General features: G+C 43.1%; 1 protein-coding gene across 1 annotated transcript in view; it reads left to right on the forward strand.

Annotated features, from left to right (window-relative positions):
* Positions 1 to 19,413, forward strand: part of ZDHHC19 (zinc finger DHHC-type palmitoyltransferase 19) — a 130,410-nt gene that overhangs the window by 22,897 nt on the left and 88,100 nt on the right. The gene's annotated exons all lie outside the window — the stretch shown is intronic.

Genomic DNA, 19,413 nt, shown 5'->3' on the forward strand with positions numbered 1-19,413 from the left:
GAAGCAATCCCAATGAAAAAGCCGCAGTTAAAGAAATCATTGCTGAAAAGTTCCCTGAGGTGGACAGTGCAGGCATCCAGATTCAAGGAGCTTGAAGGGTGCCAGCTCAAAGAGACCCTAACAAAAACACTCCAAGACATCCATCATAGTTAGAATGATGGATGCCACGGATAGAGACACAATACTGCACACAGCAAGTTCAAAGAAGGAAATCACATACAAAGGAGCACCCCTTAGATTCATAGCAGACTATCAGAGGAAACTGTCCAAGCCCGAAGGCAGTGGTGGAATATAATGAAAAAACTCACTGAAATGAACGTTTCACCAAGAATACTCTATTCGGCTAAACTCACACTCAAACTCAAAGGAATTGTACACTATTTTGTGGACAAACAACAGCTCAGTAACTTCATAGACTCAAAACCAAACCTAAAAGATGGGCTAAAGGGACTACTGTAAGGCAAGACAAACCCCTAAAAGCACAACGAACCCTTACAGAAAGATGACACAAAACCCCATGACAATAATCTCTCTCAATGTCAATGGTCTAAATTGACCAATTAGGAGACACAGAGTGCAAAATGAATTCAGAAACAGAACCCAACATTCTACTGCCTACAAGAAACACATCTGAACAGTCTGAACAAACACAGACTCAAAGTCAAAGATGGAAAACAATCCTGCAAGCAAACAATCCCCTTAGAAAATCTGGGGTGGCCTTACTAGTATTGGACAACATAGATTTCAGGTTGAAAAAGATTAGAAGGGACAGTGAAGGTCATTTTTTATTAATCAAGGGATATGTACAGCAGGAAAAATATCACACTCCTAAACGTATACGCACCCAATGAAGGACCAGACAAATACCTACAACATCTGCTAACAGACCATAAGAAGGACATTGCGAGCAACACAATAGTACTTGGAGACTTCAACACCGCCTCATCGCCTCTGGATAGATCAAGAGGATTAAAACTCAACAAGGAAATAATGGCTCTGAAGGAAGAAATAGAAGAGAGAGGGCTAATAGATCTATACAGGACTTTATATTCCCCCCAAAAAAGAATGCGCATTCTTTTCAGTGCACATGGAACATTTTCTAGAATAGACCATATGCTGGGCTGCAAAGCATACCTCAACAGAATCAGGAAGATAGATATTGTATCAGCTATCTTTTCAGACCACGATGCACTGAAGATAGAAGTTAAACATGTTAAGACACAGAAAACCAAATCAGACACCTGGAAATTAAACAACTCAATGTTGATCAACAAGTGGGTCAGGAAATGAATCAAGAAAAATCAAAAGATACCTGGAAACAAATGAGAATGAAGACACGAGCTATCAGAATCTGTGGGACACAGCTAAAGCTGTGTTAAGGGGAAAATTTATAGCTCTGTAAGTATTTCTCAGGAAGGAAGAAAGGGCCTGCTTAAACAACTTGACTTCACAGCTCAAGATCTTAGTAAAGGACCAACAAAAGGAGCCCAAACCAGGCAGAAGGAAAGAGATCATAAAACTTAGAGTAGAAATCAATGACATGGAAACCCAAAAAACAATCTGAACGATCAATGAAACCAAGAGCTGGTTCTTCGAGAAAATAATGAAAATTGATAAACCACTAGCGAAACTCACAAGGAAAGAGAGAGAGAGAACTCTAATAAACCAAATCAGAAATGAAAAGGGGGACATCACAACAGAAACCAAAGAAATTCAGAAGATCATCAGAGAATACTTTGAAAGTCTGTGTGCCACAAAACAAGAAAAACTAGAAGAAATGGATAAATTCCTGAATTCCTATAATCTCCCAAAGTTGAACCAGGAAGATCTGGAATACCTGAATAGACCTATTGATATCAAGGAAATTGAAACTGTAATCAAAAGTCTTCCCAAAAACAAAAGCCCAGGTCCAGATGGATTCACTAGCAAATTTTTCTAAACATTTAAAGAGGACCTATTGCCAGTTCTTCTCAAGAGTTTCCAGGAAATTGAAGAAGCAGAAACTCTCCCACACAGTTTCTATGAGGCTCATATCTCTCTAACACCAAAAAGAAACAAAGACACAACAAGAAAAGAAAACTACAGGCCGATATTCCTGATGAACACAGACGTGAAGATTCTCAATAAAATACTAGCTAATAGAATTCAACAACTCATTAAACCTCTCTGAAGGTTCCCCCACAATTCCCCCCTTCACAGGGTCAAGGGACCACAGTTCTTGTTTTCTAGCTGGGGTGGAATCCAGCCTGTGAGCAGGTGTAAGGTCCCTGTGGAGTCCCCACTTTCTCTGCGCAGTTTCTGACAGCTGTCTATAAATCCTGCTACTCACATACTTATAAGTGAAAAAATTTTCTTAACTAACAGTGCCACTTAATCCCCCATAACTCAGGGCTCACTTGCAATCTCATTAGCAATTGCAAGGTGGCAGTGGAGTGTGCAGGGATGAAGCAGGAGAGGCAACTCCAGTAGTTTTCACTGGAAATTACTTTCTGGAAAAGATCCAACAGAACAGCCATTGGCTTTCTACTGGCCTATTGTTGAGCTAAACTATGACCAGTTCATGAAGTAATCAAGGGCTGAAGCCACTTGACTCGTGGTAAATGCTTTTCTCTCCTTTGTTCAGCATCAGAGGCACAACTGTGTGATAGTTCTCAGCACCTATTCCTTCGTATGCATTTTTCTCTGCTCATCTTCACAATAACCCTGAGGGAAAAACAGGGCATATTCTCTTTCCCATTTTAGATTCCCATGACACAGCAGTCTCCAAAATCAATTCCAGTCCATTAATTAATGAGTTTACATACAAAATCTATATGAACTCTGGAGAAGGGAGTACTGGAGACTCTGAAACTTTTTGGGGGCATGAATAATTTTTTTAAAGCACTGTTAAAAAACTCTGCCATGTGGGCAGGTTACATTCGGTAGCCTGCCAGGTTGTCCAAAGCAAGAATGAGATAATAAGATGTTGCGTGGCCGCAAATGCAGCGGCGCACTTTCGGGAGCTGGGTTTTATAGTCTCTGGGTCTTGGCCGTTGATGGGATTACACGGCGATGGGGGCCAGTTGGTGGCTGTGACCCCCGCCTCCTGGAAGATGGAAGATCTGGGTGGAGGATGCTCAGCCCCAATCTGAGCAGGCTTGGAGATCTCAGCCCCTGGACCCCCATCCTTTGTTCCTCTTCTGGTACCTTCATGCGTGTGAAGAGTGGTCTCAGCATGATTGTGGCTGGTTCTGGAGGTCTGCGGCTGCTGGGGCTCTGCTTGGGGTGGGGAGGGAAACTCAACCCACCCCCCTCCAAGGGGCCACGGGGAGGAGCCAGGCGCGGGGGCAGGAGACTCTGTAGGAGACCAGTAACAATGATGAGTCTCATTCTCCTAAGCCTGAAAGAGCCTTGAATGTGGCACTTTTTAGAATCTCAGGGCTAGGACGAAGGAGACGTTACTGGTGCTTGCTCGAGGCAATCGACGAACAACAGGATGATTGTGATCGTTATCATGTTAAAAAATATGAATGGGATAGATAGTACAGGGGTTGAGGGGCTTTGCTTGCATGTACCCAACCCTTGGTTTAGCCAACCCTGGTGCCACCTACCAGGTATGGTCCCCCAAGCACCATCAGGAGTGACCCTTGAGTGCAGAGCCAGGAGTACCTTGAGTACTGCTGCATGTAGCAGGGCCCTAATTTTTTTTTAAACACAGGTAAGAGGTAAAAAAAAAAAGAAAATATAAATATAAATAGGGTCTGGACAGAGTGCAGGGGTTAAGGCACTTGCCAGGCCCACTCTAGTTCAAGTCTTCGACACCACATGGTCCCCAGCACACTCCAGGAGTGATTCATCAGCGCAGAGCCAGAAATAAGCCCTGAGCACCACCAGATATGGCCCCCAAAGCTTAAAAAAAATACCCAAATGGACCTGTTTGCTGAGGGATATTAGTACAGGGAGGTAGGGAGTTTCCAGGCATGTGGGAAGGGGTTCAGAGGGTAATGAGGAAGGCTATACTTTCTGTTCTTCTAATTTTCCTGTGAACTTGAAACTGCCTAAAAATGGTTTATTTAAAAGGAAGAATAATGTTAGTGAAATGATACTATAAATATAGCAAAGAGACAAAATATTTGCAGCACAGCCAATGTAAGATTGGTATCCAGAATACATGAAGAATGCTAAGAATAGATAAGAAAAAAGAAAGACAAGGAAAATGCTGCCAAGTGTTTTGAAAAAGTAAAATATAAATAATAAATAAAAGTAAAATATAAAAAGGTGCTTGAAATGTAAATAAAAATTACAGTGAACTTTTACTCACACTTGTGGGAAAGTTGGGAGGGAAAGCAGGGAAACAATAATTCCGATGTTCTGTTGGTGGGATTCTAAATTGGTGCAGCCTCACTGGAAAAGAGCTTGGAGATTCCTTTAAAAAATAAAAATAGAAGTTACATGTGATCTTTCAATATCACTACCAGTGATATACTTGAATGAAATGAATGCATAATTTAATTTTGTTTGGACAAGGAGCCACACCCAGCGGTGCTCAGGGTTTACTCCTGACTCTGAACTCAGGGATCAATCCAGGTAGGACTCACGGGACCATATGTGGTGCAGGGGATCGAACCCAGATTGACCATGTGCAAGGTGAACGCCCTACCCACTGTGCTGTCTCTTTAGCCCCAGTACATTAATTTGAATGACATTTGTATGCCTGTATTCCATAGCATCTTTATTCGCTATGTTGTGAATTTAGGATCAACCTAAATGCCCATTGACAGATGACTGGATAGAGATGCTATGGTACATATACTCAGTAGAAATGACTGCCATTTAAAAGATAAAGTTGTGCCTTTGAATATGAAATGTGTGAAATTTGAGGTGATTATGCTGAGTGAAACAAATCAGGAAGGGGAGAGAATTACTGGATGATTTCACTCATTGGTAGAATATAAATCACAAAGCCAATAAACTGGCAAATTTACAGACCTGGGTTTAGTTCCCTGTATGGTTTATGGTCCCTGAGTTTTGTCTGGAGTGATCTCTGAGCACAGAGCCAGGAGTAAGCCCTGAGTGGGACACCAACTTCTGACCCTCCTCCCCTAAAATCGAAACCCAATAAGCAGGCAAAACCCAACGAAACTAACTCCTAGACTCAGTAAAAACAGTTGTGGTTACTAGAGAGAAAGGGAGAGATGGTGAGAAGATGAACAGGAGCTTGGGGGAATGGGATGCCGCTGAACTTGGTGGTGGATGCAATGAGACATACACACATAAATGTGTTGAGCTACCATCTTATAGTCTCTGTGCTGTGAACTCACCATAAATAAATTAAAGGAGAGGGAGGAAAAGATGCTGTTTTTTTTAGGGATTAATTTTATCAAGAAAATGCAAAGGAAAGATACTGAGAAATACCATTTCATTCTCAGTTGATCAGTGACTGAACACACATGGGGATTAGCATGCAGAGTGCAGGGATGCTCAGCCTGTCACCCAGGCAAGGCTGGCATTTGCTAGAGACTGGACAGCATCTCCACCATCAACACGAAGCAAGAGTGCCTTTGCAAAGTCAAAAAGCAAAGCAAAACAAAACAACCACCACCCCTGCCACCCCACCAGAAAAACCACATATCTTTTCAGAGTAAAATAGATAAGTTGTGATACAGCATATAATAGAACATGGCAGAGAAAATGAATAATTTTGTTTCATTCACCAGCAAGTAAATTTCAAGCTTGCAGTATTGAGTGCTGCACTCATTTTCTGAGGCTGCCAGAACAGAGTTCCAGAATGAGTGGTTTAAGCAATGTAAATCTATTCTCACTGTTCTGGAGATTACATGCTCAAGAGCACGGACTTGGCGTTGCTCCCTCTGAAGGCGCCAGGTGCTAGTGGCAGCCATGTTCTGGTGGCCCTTCTCCCTGTGTGCACATCTGGTCTACACCTTCTCTTGAATAAGGACACCAGGTAATCTGGATTAGGGTTCTACCTAAGGATCTCCTTTTGATTCGGCTTCCTCTGTGAAGACCCCATTTCCCAAAAGAACACATTCTGAAGCACAGAGGAGATTAGGACTCACAACAACAACAGCAACAAAATGTTTTTTGAGGGGTGTAATGTTTCACCCAGAGCAAATTTTAAAGAGACAGTGTGTATGATGAGATATTATTTATATGTAATTTAGGGATACATAAATTAAAGGCCCTCCCGTTGATCGTCGATTTGCTCGAGCGGGCCCAGTAACGTCTCCATTGGAGACTTTGTTGTTACTGTGTCTGGCATATCGAATACTCTCGGTAGCTTGCCGGGCTCTCCGAGAGGGGCGGAGGAATCGAACTCGGGTCGGCCATGTTGGCCGCTTGTAAGGCAAACGCCCTACCCGCTGTGCTATCGCTCCAGCCCACATAAATTAATTTTTTTAAACTTAAAGTTTTAATAAAAGGAAGAGAATGGCAAGTACTAGATTTGGAATAGCAGCTATTGAGTGAAACATGGAGGAGGTGATGAGAATGTTGGACATATTTTGTTTCTTAAGCTGACTAGTAGAAGCATAGCTGAGTTTTTTGTTTTTTGATTTTGTATTTGCTTGTCCTTGTGATGTCAGGGATTGACTCTAGGGTCTTATATATGACAGACTCAGTTGGTTTTAATGTTTTGTTTTGACGTCACACCTGGTTGTGCTCAGGGATCATTCCTGGTGGGGCTCAAAAGACTATATGCAGTGCCAGGGATCAAACTGGTATTAACTGCCTGTAAGGAAAGAGCCTTAACCCCTGTACTTTCTGTCTAGCCCCTCTAGTTGTTTTAAACCACAGACCCCTTTTAACATGCTGAGAATCTTTTCATGTGCTTGTTTGATATCTGTATGACATCCGTGGTGAGGTGTTTACTCAGATTTTTTGCCCATTTTAATTTATTTTTTATGTATGTACTTATTCATTTAAACCACACTCGGCTGTGTTTAGGGCTTAATCCTGGCTCTGTGCTTAGGAATTACTTTTAGCAGTGCTTAGGAGACGATATATGGTGCCGAGGATTGACCTGGGATGGGCCACAATCTCTCTCTGCTATTTTATCTCTCCAGTCTCTGTTTTAATCTTCGGGGTATGTGTGTGGTGCAGAGAATTGAACCCAGGTCTCTCTAATAAGCAAGGAATATGCTTTATGGTTGAGCTATGTCCCCAGATCCGTAATTTTCTTCAGCATATAATATATGTCAATTTCATTTTTAAAGTTTATTCGTGATGGGTTTGCTTGCTGGAGGGTCTCCAAATGGTTTTCAGAGCATAGGGACTAACCCTGGTGATACTTGGCCAACCAAATTGAACAGCTCAATGTAGGGTCTACCATGGACCACAAAACCCTGTCCTGAGGTGCTGGGGGCTTCCAGGCCTAGAGTTGGTAGTATTTGGGGGCCATGCAATACCAAGGAGGGAATCTGGTTTGGGCACAAACCATATGCTATATCACCACCCTCACTCAGCCCCCTCTCCCCTTTCCCCGCCTCTGTGGTAGGAACATTTCTTTTCACTCTCTCTCTCCTTTTGGGTGTTATGGTTTGCGATACAGGTATTAAGTGGCCATCATGTTTGGTCTAGTCTATGTTCTGCACGCACCTCCCATCCCGAGCCAGCCCTCCAAGCACCCTTTACTTGGTGGTCCCTTTTCTATCTCAACTGCCTTTTCCCCCAGCATGTGAGGCCGGCTTCCAAGCCGTGGAGCAATCTTCCTGATCCTTATCTCTACTATCCTTGGGTATTAGTCTCCAATTATGTTACTTTATATTCCACAAATGAGACACCACCCATTCTTTAGCTATGCATCCATCAATGGTCACCTAGGATGTTCTCATATCTTGTCTATTATAACTAGAACTAGTGCTACAATGCACACTTTTTGAAACTAGTGTTTTTGCATTAACATTTTGGGAGATAAATTGAAGTCCCAGCATTTTGAATTATTAGTTCATCTCTCTCTAGGTCCGCCTTTGTTTGAGAGGTAGTACAATCTTGCAGTTAGAGTGTAAACTCCCAGAGGCCAAAGACCAGGCCTCCATGCAGCAGAGTACCCAGTACCTTGTGGTTCTCTGACAGAGATAATGTTAGTTGAAGTTTTGAAAATTCAAGCCTAGTCAGTTTTTCAGTGGTCAAGGAAAACACAACAGATGACTCCTGATCATAAAGAATTGAGTATTTCAGGGAAATGTGAGGGAGAGAATGTGAACATTACCAGCGCTGGCCCATCTCTGAATGTCCATAGTGCCACTTCACTGGAAAGGAACAAATGTCCTTTACCTCCTGCTGTGTTGAGGCACTGTGTGGGCTCTGTAGGCCAGCATCTCCAGTGTCATTTTCCAACCTCTTGAAGCTGTTTCAGACAGCCAAGTTACTTACCCAAAATCACACACTGACAAGTAGGAGATTTGCACATAAATCTGAGTTGGCAAGCTTCAACCCTCCTTCCCGGTGTATTTGGTCCAGGGGAGAGGTCAGAGATAAGTAACTGAGAAAAGGAGTGAAATGATTTTCCATAAATAACAGCCAGCAGGCTTAGGATCAAATGAGAAGTGTTTTGAATGAAACTGGTTAAACTGCATTTTTTGATGCAAATAAAAATAACAATGAGATATCATCCCACTCCACAGAGACTGGCACACATCAAAAAATAACAAGAACAACCAGTGCTGGCATGGATGCAGGGAGAAAGGAACTCTCATCCACTGCTGGTGGTGGAAATCTCAAGTTGAGGCAATTCTGTCTTCCTCTGACCACCAGTTTGTCCTGTTATTCAGTTCTTTCATCCAACTTACCTCAATTTCCCTTTTTAATCTGGATAATCCTTGCCCTCAAATCATCTTCCCATGCCACACACTGAGTCAGTGTCCTGTCCCACATCATGTAGCCATCTCTCTCTTTTTCTCTCTCTCTCCTCTCTCTCTATGTCAAACACACACACACACACACACATACACAGACACCTTTCTCCTGGTCCCCATGTCTTTTATAAATGTGTCTTCATGCTATACATACAGAAGGTCATAACTCTGAAATTCGGCACCCTGATTTTTTTCTTTCTTTCAACCCGTCCCTTTACCAGTGTACATTTCCCACCACCAATACCAATGTCCCCAGTTTCCCTTCCGCCCTACCCCCCTGCCTGCCTTTGTGGCAAGCACTTTTGGCAAGACTCACAAAGAAAGAGTGTCCTAATAAAACGAATTAGGACACTCTCTCTCTCTCTCTCTCTCTCTCTCTCTCTCTCTCTCTCTCTCTCTCTCTCTGTGTGTGTGTGTGTGCCTGTGTGTCTGTCTGTCTCTGACTCTTTAATTTTATTCAGGTATTCCAAATCTTGGTTCAGCCTTCAGCAGTTATGGAAATCCAGAAATTTATCCATTTCTTTGAGGTTCTCTTGCTTCATGGTATACAGATTCTCAAAGTAATCTCTGATTATCCTTTGAATTTCTGTGGTTTCTGTTGTGATGTCTCCTCTTTCATTTTTTATTCGTTTTATTAGGACACTTTTTCTTTGTGAGTCTTGCCAGTGGTTTATTGATCTTGTTTATTTTTTCAAAGAACCAGCTCTTGGTTTCATTGACTATTTGGATTGATTTTTGGCATTCCAGCTCATTAACTTCTGCACTAAGTTTTATTATTTCCTTTTATTATTTGGACTTCTTTTGTTGTCATTTTTCAAGATTTTAATTTTTTCAAAATTAAGCTGTGAAGTCATTACTTATGTAGAGGAAACCCCAGAGGGCCTTTCTTCCTTCTTAATGAAGCTTGTATAGACATAAATTTTCCTCAAATATTGCTTTTGCTTTAGCCCACAAGTTCAGGTAGCTCTTGTCCTCATTCTCATTTGTTTCCAGAATCTTTTGATTTCCTCTCTAACCTACTCGTTGTTCAGTAGTGAGCTGCTCAATTTCTAGGTGTTTAATTTGATTCTCTTTTTTCTATGTGTAATTAACTTCTATTTTCAGTGCCTCATGGTCTAAAAGTTGATACAACTATTATCCTCTTAATTTTATGAGGTAGGTTTTGTGGCCTAGCATGTGGCCTATCTTAGAGGATGTCCCATGTGCACTGGAGAGTAATGTACATTCAGCTTTGGGGGGATGAAAATTCCTGCTAGTCCCCTCTTTTCTATTTCATTCTTCAAAGCCAGTGTTTCCTTGCTGAGTTTTAGTCTCAATGACCTATCAAGGCAATGTTGAAATCTCCAACTACTATTTTTTTTCTTTTTGGGTCACACCCAGTGATGCTCAGGGGTTACTTCTGGCTCTGCACTCAAGAATCACTCCTGGCGGTGTTCGGGGGACCATATGGGATGCTGGGGATTAAACTCGGGTTGGCCTCATGCAAGGCAAACACCCTACCTGATGTAGTGTCTCTCTGGCCCTCCAACTACTATAGTGTTGCTATCAATGTCCTCCTTGAAGTCTATTAGCAGTCATTAATTAGCAGGTGTTCAGTATTTTACTGGTTCCTTATTGGATATACATTTAGGAGTATAATTTCTTCCTGGTGTACATATCCCATGATGATTAAGAAATGACCTTCACTCTCTCTTGTAACCTTTTTCAGCCTACAGTCTGTGTTGTTGAATACTAGTATGACCACCATGGCTTTTTTTGGAGAGAGTTGTTTGCTTGAAGAATTGTTTTCAATCCTTTCACTTTGAGTGTGTGCTTGCTCTGACTATTCAAATGTGTTTCTTGTAGGTAGCAGAATGTTGGTTTCAATTTGTTTAAATTTTAATTATTTACTGGTTTTTTGGTCACACTTGGCAATGATCAGGGGTTACTCTTCGCTCTGCACTCAGGAATTACTCCTAGAGGTACTGGGGGGACCATATGGGAAGCCAGGGATTGAACCCAGGTTGGCTCTGTGCAAGGCAAATGCCCTACCTGTTGTACTATCACTCCAGCCCTGGATACAACTTTTTAATCTATTTTGCCACCTTGTGTCTTTTAATTGGTGTGTTTAGACCACTGACATTGAGAGAGATTGTCATGGGCTTCTGTGCCATCTTTCTTTAGAGGACTGTTGTGTTTGTGGGGTTTGTCTTGCCCTACAGTAGCCCTTTGAGTTTTTTTTTTCAAGATTGGTTTTGAGCCTATGAAGTTCCCGAGATATTGTTTATCCATGAATTTTTGTATCATTCCTTCAAATCTGAATGAGCGTCTAGCTGGGTAGACTATTCTTGGTGAAGTCTCCATTTCATTAATTTTTTTTTTAACTATATCCCGTCATTGGTCTTGGGGCCCAGAGAGTTTTATATGATAGGTCTGCTGTTAATCTAAGGGGTGCTCTCTTGTATGTAATTTCTCTCTTTGATCTTGCTACTTTCAATATTGTATCTCTATCTGTGGTATTTGTTGTTCTGATTAGGAGAGTCTTTTTCTTAGGGTCTCTTTTAGAAACCCTTCAGGCTTCTTGGATCTGAATGCCTGCATTCTCCAGTTCTGGGAATTTTAGCAATGATTTCTTTAACTGTTACTATCTAATTAGGATTGCCTCTCTGTCCCTTTGGGGTTCTGATAATTCTTATGTCATTCATCTTGAATTCGTCCTATAGTTCTCTGTTCTGGCCTTGAGTTATTTTGAGGACTTTCTCCAACTTTTGCTGTTCCCCGGAGGTTTTTCTCATCTCATCCTCAAGGTCACTGATTCTATATTCATCTGTGATTGCTCTACTGTTAAGGGCACCCACTGAGTTTTTCATTTCATCTACCAAATTTTTAATCAATGACATTTCTTTTTGTAATTTTTTTATTTCTGTTCTCATTTCCTCCTATATTTTATTAGCTCTCTGTCCCACTGTTTCTTTCATAGTCTCCTGTATTTTATTTAGATGTCTGTTCCACTGATCCCTTGAGTTCATTAAACATCCTCACTATTTTGACTCTGAATTCTTTATCAGAGCGATTATGTACATGGGCATTCCTTGTTGAGGCTTCAGGGCTCCTGTCTTCATCCACTCCTCATGATGTTTTTCTGCACTGTTTCCTCATGGTTCCTATGGTACTCTTTAAGCAGTTCCGTGTAGTACACTATCAGTGTCCCCCCCCCCCACCCCCCCCCCGCGCCACCCCCAACACACACTAAAGCTCATTAAACATCCCTTGGGAGGGATCTGGAGGAGCTTGGTGCTTGGCGGGTGGTGGTCTCTTCTTTCCCCAGTAGGATATGGTGAAGGACATTAACTCATTGGGCCAAGGCTCTGAGGAACCACGCCCACCTGTGTGCGTACCCAAGCATTAGGCCATGCAGGTGTCATGGTAGATTCTGTGTTTGTCCCAAACTGCTTCCAGGTTGCTGGTCCCCCAGATTGCGTTTTTCTCTAATTGCCTGCACTCCTTGCTGCTCTGAAAAGTCATGCCTCACCAGAAAAAGAAGCAAGTAAGTAGACTGAAAGGTGATGGTGATGGCTTTTTCCGCTGAGTTGTTGGAGGTTGAAGTTGGGGAGGAATGGGAACCTTGGATCTTCAGCTTCACCATAATAGTAGTAACAGTAGTTACCTCGGTGCCAGCACCCATCTGCTCTCGCCACCTAGAGCCTTCTGAATCCACATACAGTTTCAGGCACAGGAGAGGTAGCCACAGCTGTAGCAGCTCTCAGCAGCTCCTAGAGACCCTGCCTGCCTTCCTCGCCAAGGAGGGGTTGAGAACAGAACCTCCCTCTGATCTTAAAGACTAAGACTTCAGGTGTCCTTGCGAACTGTCTGGTGAACCCTCTAGGGCCTCCCTCCAACCCAAACTGGCCCGAGCTGCTGAAGCTTGAAGGAATTAACAGTCTTCTGTCTGTGCTCCCAAAGCTGCCCAGGGGGCTGAGGAGACCTTAACCTGTAGGAGGCCTCATACCCCTCTCCAGTGTTTTAAAGAGGGAATGTTGCTTTTCACCAACAGGTGCATAGCAGGGAAATAAAATTGCTCCCTGGGAACTGTGAGTTCACAAAGTATGAGGGGGTGCTGCGATGACGCTTGCATTTGGTGACCGAGAGCCACCTCCCATCCTCCCCAGGCCTCCCCAGCAGAGAGACAGAGAGATAGGGGACCACAGACTGATGGTAGAAAGTGATCCACTTAATGCAGAGCTGCTAGCATACTTATAGGACATCTCAAGGAGTCAGAGGTGTAGGACTGCATGTCCATGTAATGTACAGAGACATAACATTCCGGCAGAGGCAATTCTCTGGGGGAGATAAACTTAAGGAGATGCTCTGTCTCCCAGGGACATCTATATTGCTTTTCTCTTTCCTTCAAGTCATATATATCAAACAATTAAGTTAAACAATTAGTCAAACAGTTTTACTTCTTATCAATACTTGCAGTCATTTGGATAAACACAGTAAGAGATAAAGATCCCAAAACTTAGTTCTTTGGGCTCTGAGAGCAAGCAAGGCTTTTACCATAAATCTCATACAAAGTCCTCAGGCCAATTCAGCTTGTCCTTCCCCATGGGGGTCCTGTCTTTTAAGTCATAACAGCTTGCATCAAAACCATGCATTTATGCTTTCTAGACTGTTCCATTTCGATGTTGGGGTAGCTTCTCCTCTTGCCCTGTATCCATCTCAGTACCACAGGGGCACCTCCCTTTTTTGGGGTGTTAGGAACTTCAGCAACTGAAGTCTAAGTCAGGTAATAATGACAGATGCCCAGGAGTAGATATAGTTGAGAGTCAATCAACTCCCAAATATTAGGAATACAGCAGCATTAATGGTCTTTCTATGTTTAAGCAAAGAACATTGTTCTATAGTAAAATATAAAAAGGCTATAGGGGAAATAGAAAAGCAAGTAATTCACTACAATTACAAAATCCAGAATTACCAGAAAGTTTTCACCTATGAGTAACCAAGGTTGACTTGGGGAACTGTGACAATGAGGTGTAAAACACAAAGAAAAAGTTAAAGATAAACTCAGGAGATTAGGGATGCTTACAAGAACACTGTGAGCTTAGCTGGAAGGAGGAAAAGGGGAAATTCACTGATGAGGTCTAAAAACACTTAGGGTTAATACCCAATAGGAACTGCCACCCTGCCTTCCTGACCTCCTCACCTCACAGTACCTGGCTGTGGGGAGAGGTTTCTGCTGAGTGTGCTGCGCCCAAATCATGCCTGATGCACCTTCTAATCCACAACAAAAGGCTGGAAGTGTTTCTAACTTGCTCCTGTCCTGGCAGGCACCCTGGTCCTGAGGGTCTGACTGGAAGCAATAGGATAATGAGTAATGTGACTTTCTCCTGGTAGTACTCACGGCTCAGGTGGGATTAGCGTGTGATCTGCAGGGTATGACTGGGGGGTCAAAAGGGGGCCAACAGGGCCAGAGCAATAATAGAGCAGGGAGGGCATTTGCCTTGCACATGGCCAACCTGGGTTCAACCCCCGGCATCCCATATGGTCCCATGAGCCCTGCCAAGGAGTGATTCCTGAGTGTAGAGTCAGGAGTCACCCCTGAGCTTCTCAGGGTGTGGCCCCAATACCAGAGGGAAAAAAGTGAAAACAGGCAGAGGAAGGGTGACTCCCATTTGAAGCAGACATCTCAGACTCCACTTTCTGTTTGTTTGCTGAAAACTTAAACCATTTTACTATAGATAACATTGAATTCTGACTGATTCTTTTTATAACTATGGTATATATATTGGAAATTCTTAGAAAGTGAGTAAAGTAGACAATTTCTAAATATGAGGCTATCTAAGTGTGGGGCATACTGAGGGAATAACTTGCAGTCCAGATGGTAAATCACTAGCAGCTTGAAACCAGCTGGCCTTGGCCAATATGTTTACACCAGAAAAGTGGCAAGCACTCTAAATCTTAGTGTGGCAATTCATTACCACGTGGTAGTTCCCTACTCCCGATTTACCCGCTCCCTGGAAAATGGTGTGTTTCAACGTTTCCCAGGTGAGTCTAATGTAGAATACCTTAATTTATAGAAGTTTGGGTGCTGGAAGGGGTTTAACAGGCCTGTGGCTTGGAGGAACCTGCAGGAAGAGGAGCCTCCAGGCCTTATTAACTGGCTCTGTCTCCAGCCTCAGGCTTGTTCTTGGTTGAGTCCCAATTTAGATCAAGGCCTGGTTAAAAGTGAAAACAAAAAACCACACGTCTCTTTATGCTCTGTCTTTGCACTGTAATCAGTGAGCTTCTTTTATTGTTTTACTGCTGCCTTTTTATTTAGTAATCTTTGACCTTTTTATTGCGTTTATTTTACTTTTCTTTTATTATTCTCTGTTAATTGATCTTGCTGTTGGTGAGGAGGACTGGCCCAGCAGGGCAGGAACCCAGGGGCAGACCAGCTCCAGGGGCGCAGTGGCAGGCAGTTCCTGCTCCTGCAGCAGGTGGCCTGGGGGAAGTCCTTGATCTTGAAGGCAGACCATCAAGGGGCTGTGGGTGGCCCCATTTTCAAAGTGAACTCCCCAGGATTCTGGCTTTGCAGTCAAGGAAGTGTTTGAGCCTAGGGGCTTCCTGAAGACTCAGGTCCTGTTGAGCACAGTCTCATGCTCTTAGATGCAGAGGGCAGTGGGCCAAGAGCAAGAGCTGGGGGCCTGAGACAGTGAAGCAGACAGAGGCTTAAGGGTCAGGCCCATTCTATGCTTCTCCACTGAGAACTCGAGCGCCACAGAAGAAACCTGTCAAGTGCCCAGCCACACATGGTACTTAGTAATGCCACTGATTAGAGTGCTCTGACAAAAGCAATGCAGTACTCTGAGTGTAGATTGTTTCATAAAGAAGGGCCTGAAATGGCTACAGTTTTCAAGCACATGTCCGAGCCAGAAAAAGTAGTAATCCTTGGGATCACCATGAGGGGACAAGGACTTATCCGTCATGTTCTAAGTTTTATTGTACGTTTATGTGATTAAATTTATTTTTCAAAATTTGAGCATGCAGTTGCTGGCTCACCCTCAAAGGGTTGGGCACAGACTTCCTGTTGGCCCAGGTTCAGTCTCTACCACCACATGGTCCCCTGAACACTGCTGGGTGTCGCTCAAAAAATAAAACAAATGAACTGGAATCTTTTTATGCAAAGACAGAGCGTAAGTTCAAGTGCATAGATGAAAACTCCTCTACCCCTTACTTCTTATTTAGGTCTATTAACAATCTGAACTCCAGTTACCTACTCAATGAAATGAGTGTAATAAAGTGACCCAGAGGACATTTTTAAAAGACCTAACTGGTCTGATGGACAAAGACATACATAGCTACAAGTAGCTAGCTAGATAAACAGAGAGTGCTACAGCTATAGATAGTTGCCAGAATACATACCAATAATATAGAGTATGTAATATTTAGCGTACTGTATATATATGTATATGTATATATGTACATATATATATTGTAATTCATTTTCCCCCTTGATTCCATTGCCTGGGACCCTAGATCATAGAATTTTGCTTTTAAAAAAAATTTAAAGGAAAGGAATGCTGGTTGCCATACTTGATGAGCACCTCGGAGGATGGCCTGAGCACAGGTGTGCATGTATAAGTGTGTATGTGTGTGTGTGTGTGTGTGTGTGTGTGTGTACGTGTGAAAGAGAGAGAGAGAGAGAGAGAGAGAGAGAGAGAGAGACTCTTGTTACCCCAACAACAAAATATGTAAGCAAGTAAAGTCCAAGGTCTCTCCCCAAGGACAGAAAGGAAAGTTTTCATGAAGTGGTCGCCCAAGTCTCCAGAAAGTAGGTCAGCTGCCATCACAGCCCTTCTTCACAGGGAAGAGAGAGAACAGAAAATATTTCCGTTGCCTTTCTGGTAACCCCGGCTCTGTACCCTGTATGCTCCAAGCTCACAGCCCCCAGAGAGCTGGGCTTCTCAGTTTTAAAGTGTGGAAACTAGATTCAGTGACATCGAGAAACTTGTTTCATGGCCAGAGAGATAGTACAGGGGTAAGGTGCTTGCTTTGCATGTGACCAACCCCAGTTCAATCCCTGGCACTGCATTGGTGCCTTGAACACTTCTAGGAGAGATCCCTGAGCACAGAGCCAAGAGTAAGCACTGAGCATCTCTGAGTGTGGTCCAAACAAAACAAAACTGAAAAAGAAAAAGATTAAAAAAAAACACCTTGTCTCATAGAGGTATTGAAAATCTGGATTCAAATCTAAGTGTATCCAAGCAGCAGTCGCTCTCAGTCTATGGTCCCACTTCAGCTTGTGGTAATGGTGTGTGTGTGTGGAGGGGGGGTGCTCAGTGCTGAAGGCTATCAAGGGCACATCTGGCAGTACTTGGAGACACGTGGCACAAAAATTCAAACTCAGGGCCTCATACATGCTAGGCTATGTGTTCATGACTCAGCCTGCTTATTCCCTAGCAATGGGGCCATCACATCTCAGGTGGACTTGTGGAGTGAAACAGAAGACTCTATCCTTGACCCTAACTAATTTTATTATCCCCTTAGAGAAAATAAAGATGTCTGTCCTTAAATGCAGCCTGAGCAGCCTTGGGCTTACTAGTATGCTTGGGGTTGAAGGTGCTGGCCAGTGCTGCATTAAAGTCCCTGAAAATGTATCTCTCAGATGCATCTCTGATAAAGACACTGCCCCCGTATCCCCACCCCAAGGATGGCCCTCACTCTGCTCTGGGCACCACATTGGAATATTCTTACACCACTCAGCATCCAGAGCAAGAGAATCAGTGCCTGCCTCACAGGCCTCTGTGAATGAGAACTTGGTCCCACTCTTTTCTGCTTTTACCAGGACAGGAAGGACCACAAAACATCACACAAGGACCTTTTGGGAATCTTGGCTTCTCATTTAGGTGAGAGAATGTGGAAACTGAGACCCATCTTTCAATATCAACTGACTCTCCTGAAGTAGAGGGAATGGGTCCATCTTGTAATGTTCTAGAAAGCTCCTCACTGGTGGCTCCTGCACTATGATGACAGGCAACAGACTCAGGCACAGGGACAAAGGTTGGTTTCACAGACCCAAGATTTCCATTATGAAACCACAGCACCCAACTTTGTCCACGGCTACAGGCAGAGCATATGACTTAGTATTCCAGCCCTTTGGGCACAACAGCACATTGAGGGTGGCAGAGACTTGCCTATGCCAGGCAGAGATTCTTTTATGGGATTTTTACTAGGGTTTCGATGTTAAAAAGGAGAGAAATCTGACAACAAGCCTCTGGGTTGCTTGAGAATAAAGTCAGGGGGAGCAGAACCAAGAAATGGAGATAAGATTACTGGAACCTCCAGCTCCAGCCATGACTGAAGCTTCCTGGAGACATGACTCAGTACAACTGCCTTCTCTGGGGCTTTCTTTATCTTGCTCCCATCAAGTACACGACCTCACCTCTGGGTACAGCAAGTGTTGACCTGCTTACATTGACTTACATTAGCTTAACTATCTGGTAATGTCACGTAGAAGTTCACACTCAATCTGCACAGTGAGCACCATCTGTGCAGTAAGCACCATCTGTACAAATTGTGGTGGGTTTTTCTTTTGTTTTGGAGCTACACCCAAGCATTTCTCAGTGGTTGCTACCAGCTCTATGCTTGGAAATTGCTTCTTGCAGTGCTCAGGGGACCCTTTTGTGCTGTGAATCAAACCCAGGCCTTCCTGTTCAGATCATTGAACTCTTTCTGGCACAGTTCAGTAGATTTTTATCTCAGTTTCAGGAATGGAATCCAGAGTCTCTAACATGTGAAGTATGTGAATAATGCACTCTACCACCAACTTATATCTTGGTCCCTATTTCAAGTTTTAATTGAGTGATACTTGCACACAATTTAATGAGTTAAATAATTCCCTAAGACATGCTATGAATGTTCCCTTGCAACTCAAACTATTCCCAACCATCACTTTCCAGGTGCCTAGCTAATTCTTTTTCAGTGTGGAAGATGAGGGTTGAGCTCATGTTGTTCTCCCTATAGCCACCATTTAGCGCCCTTCCCATTCCAGTTGATTCCCTTTGCTTCCAGTTGATTTGTGCTGCTGTTTTGTCTAGATCAATGATCACTGCTTTCTATTTGACTTTGTAAACTCCATTCAGAGCTTACATAGTATAGTATATGATTAATTTTTCTGTACAACATTGTTTTTCCTTGAGTTAATAATTGTTTTCATCTTTTTCATTTGCTTAACAACCTATATATTAGTTACAGATATAACCCAATCCCATGTTCCCCTGCCAATGTGTGCACATCTCTAGTCCAGAACCTTCTGAGTTGCTCCAGAAGAGTTGTTGAAAAAGCTAATTCCATTCTGACTCTCATAATCACGATGATCATGACCATCCTGTTGTTCGTCAATTGCCTCGAGCAGGTCCCAGTAACGTCTCCTTCATCCTAGCCTGAGATTTTTTAAAAGTGCCATATTCAAGGCTCTTTCAGGGTTAGGAGAATGAGATCCATCATTGTTACTGGTATTTGGCATATTGGGTACACCGCGGGGAGTTTGCCAGACTCTGCCGTGTGGGCAGGTTACATTTGGTAGCCTGCCATTTTGTCC

Source organism: Sorex fumeus, unplaced genomic scaffold, assembly GCF_029834395.1.
Source record: "Sorex fumeus unplaced genomic scaffold, SorFum_2.1 ptg000063l, whole genome shotgun sequence".
In the NCBI taxonomy this organism is placed as follows: Eukaryota; Metazoa; Chordata; class Mammalia; order Eulipotyphla; family Soricidae; genus Sorex; species Sorex fumeus.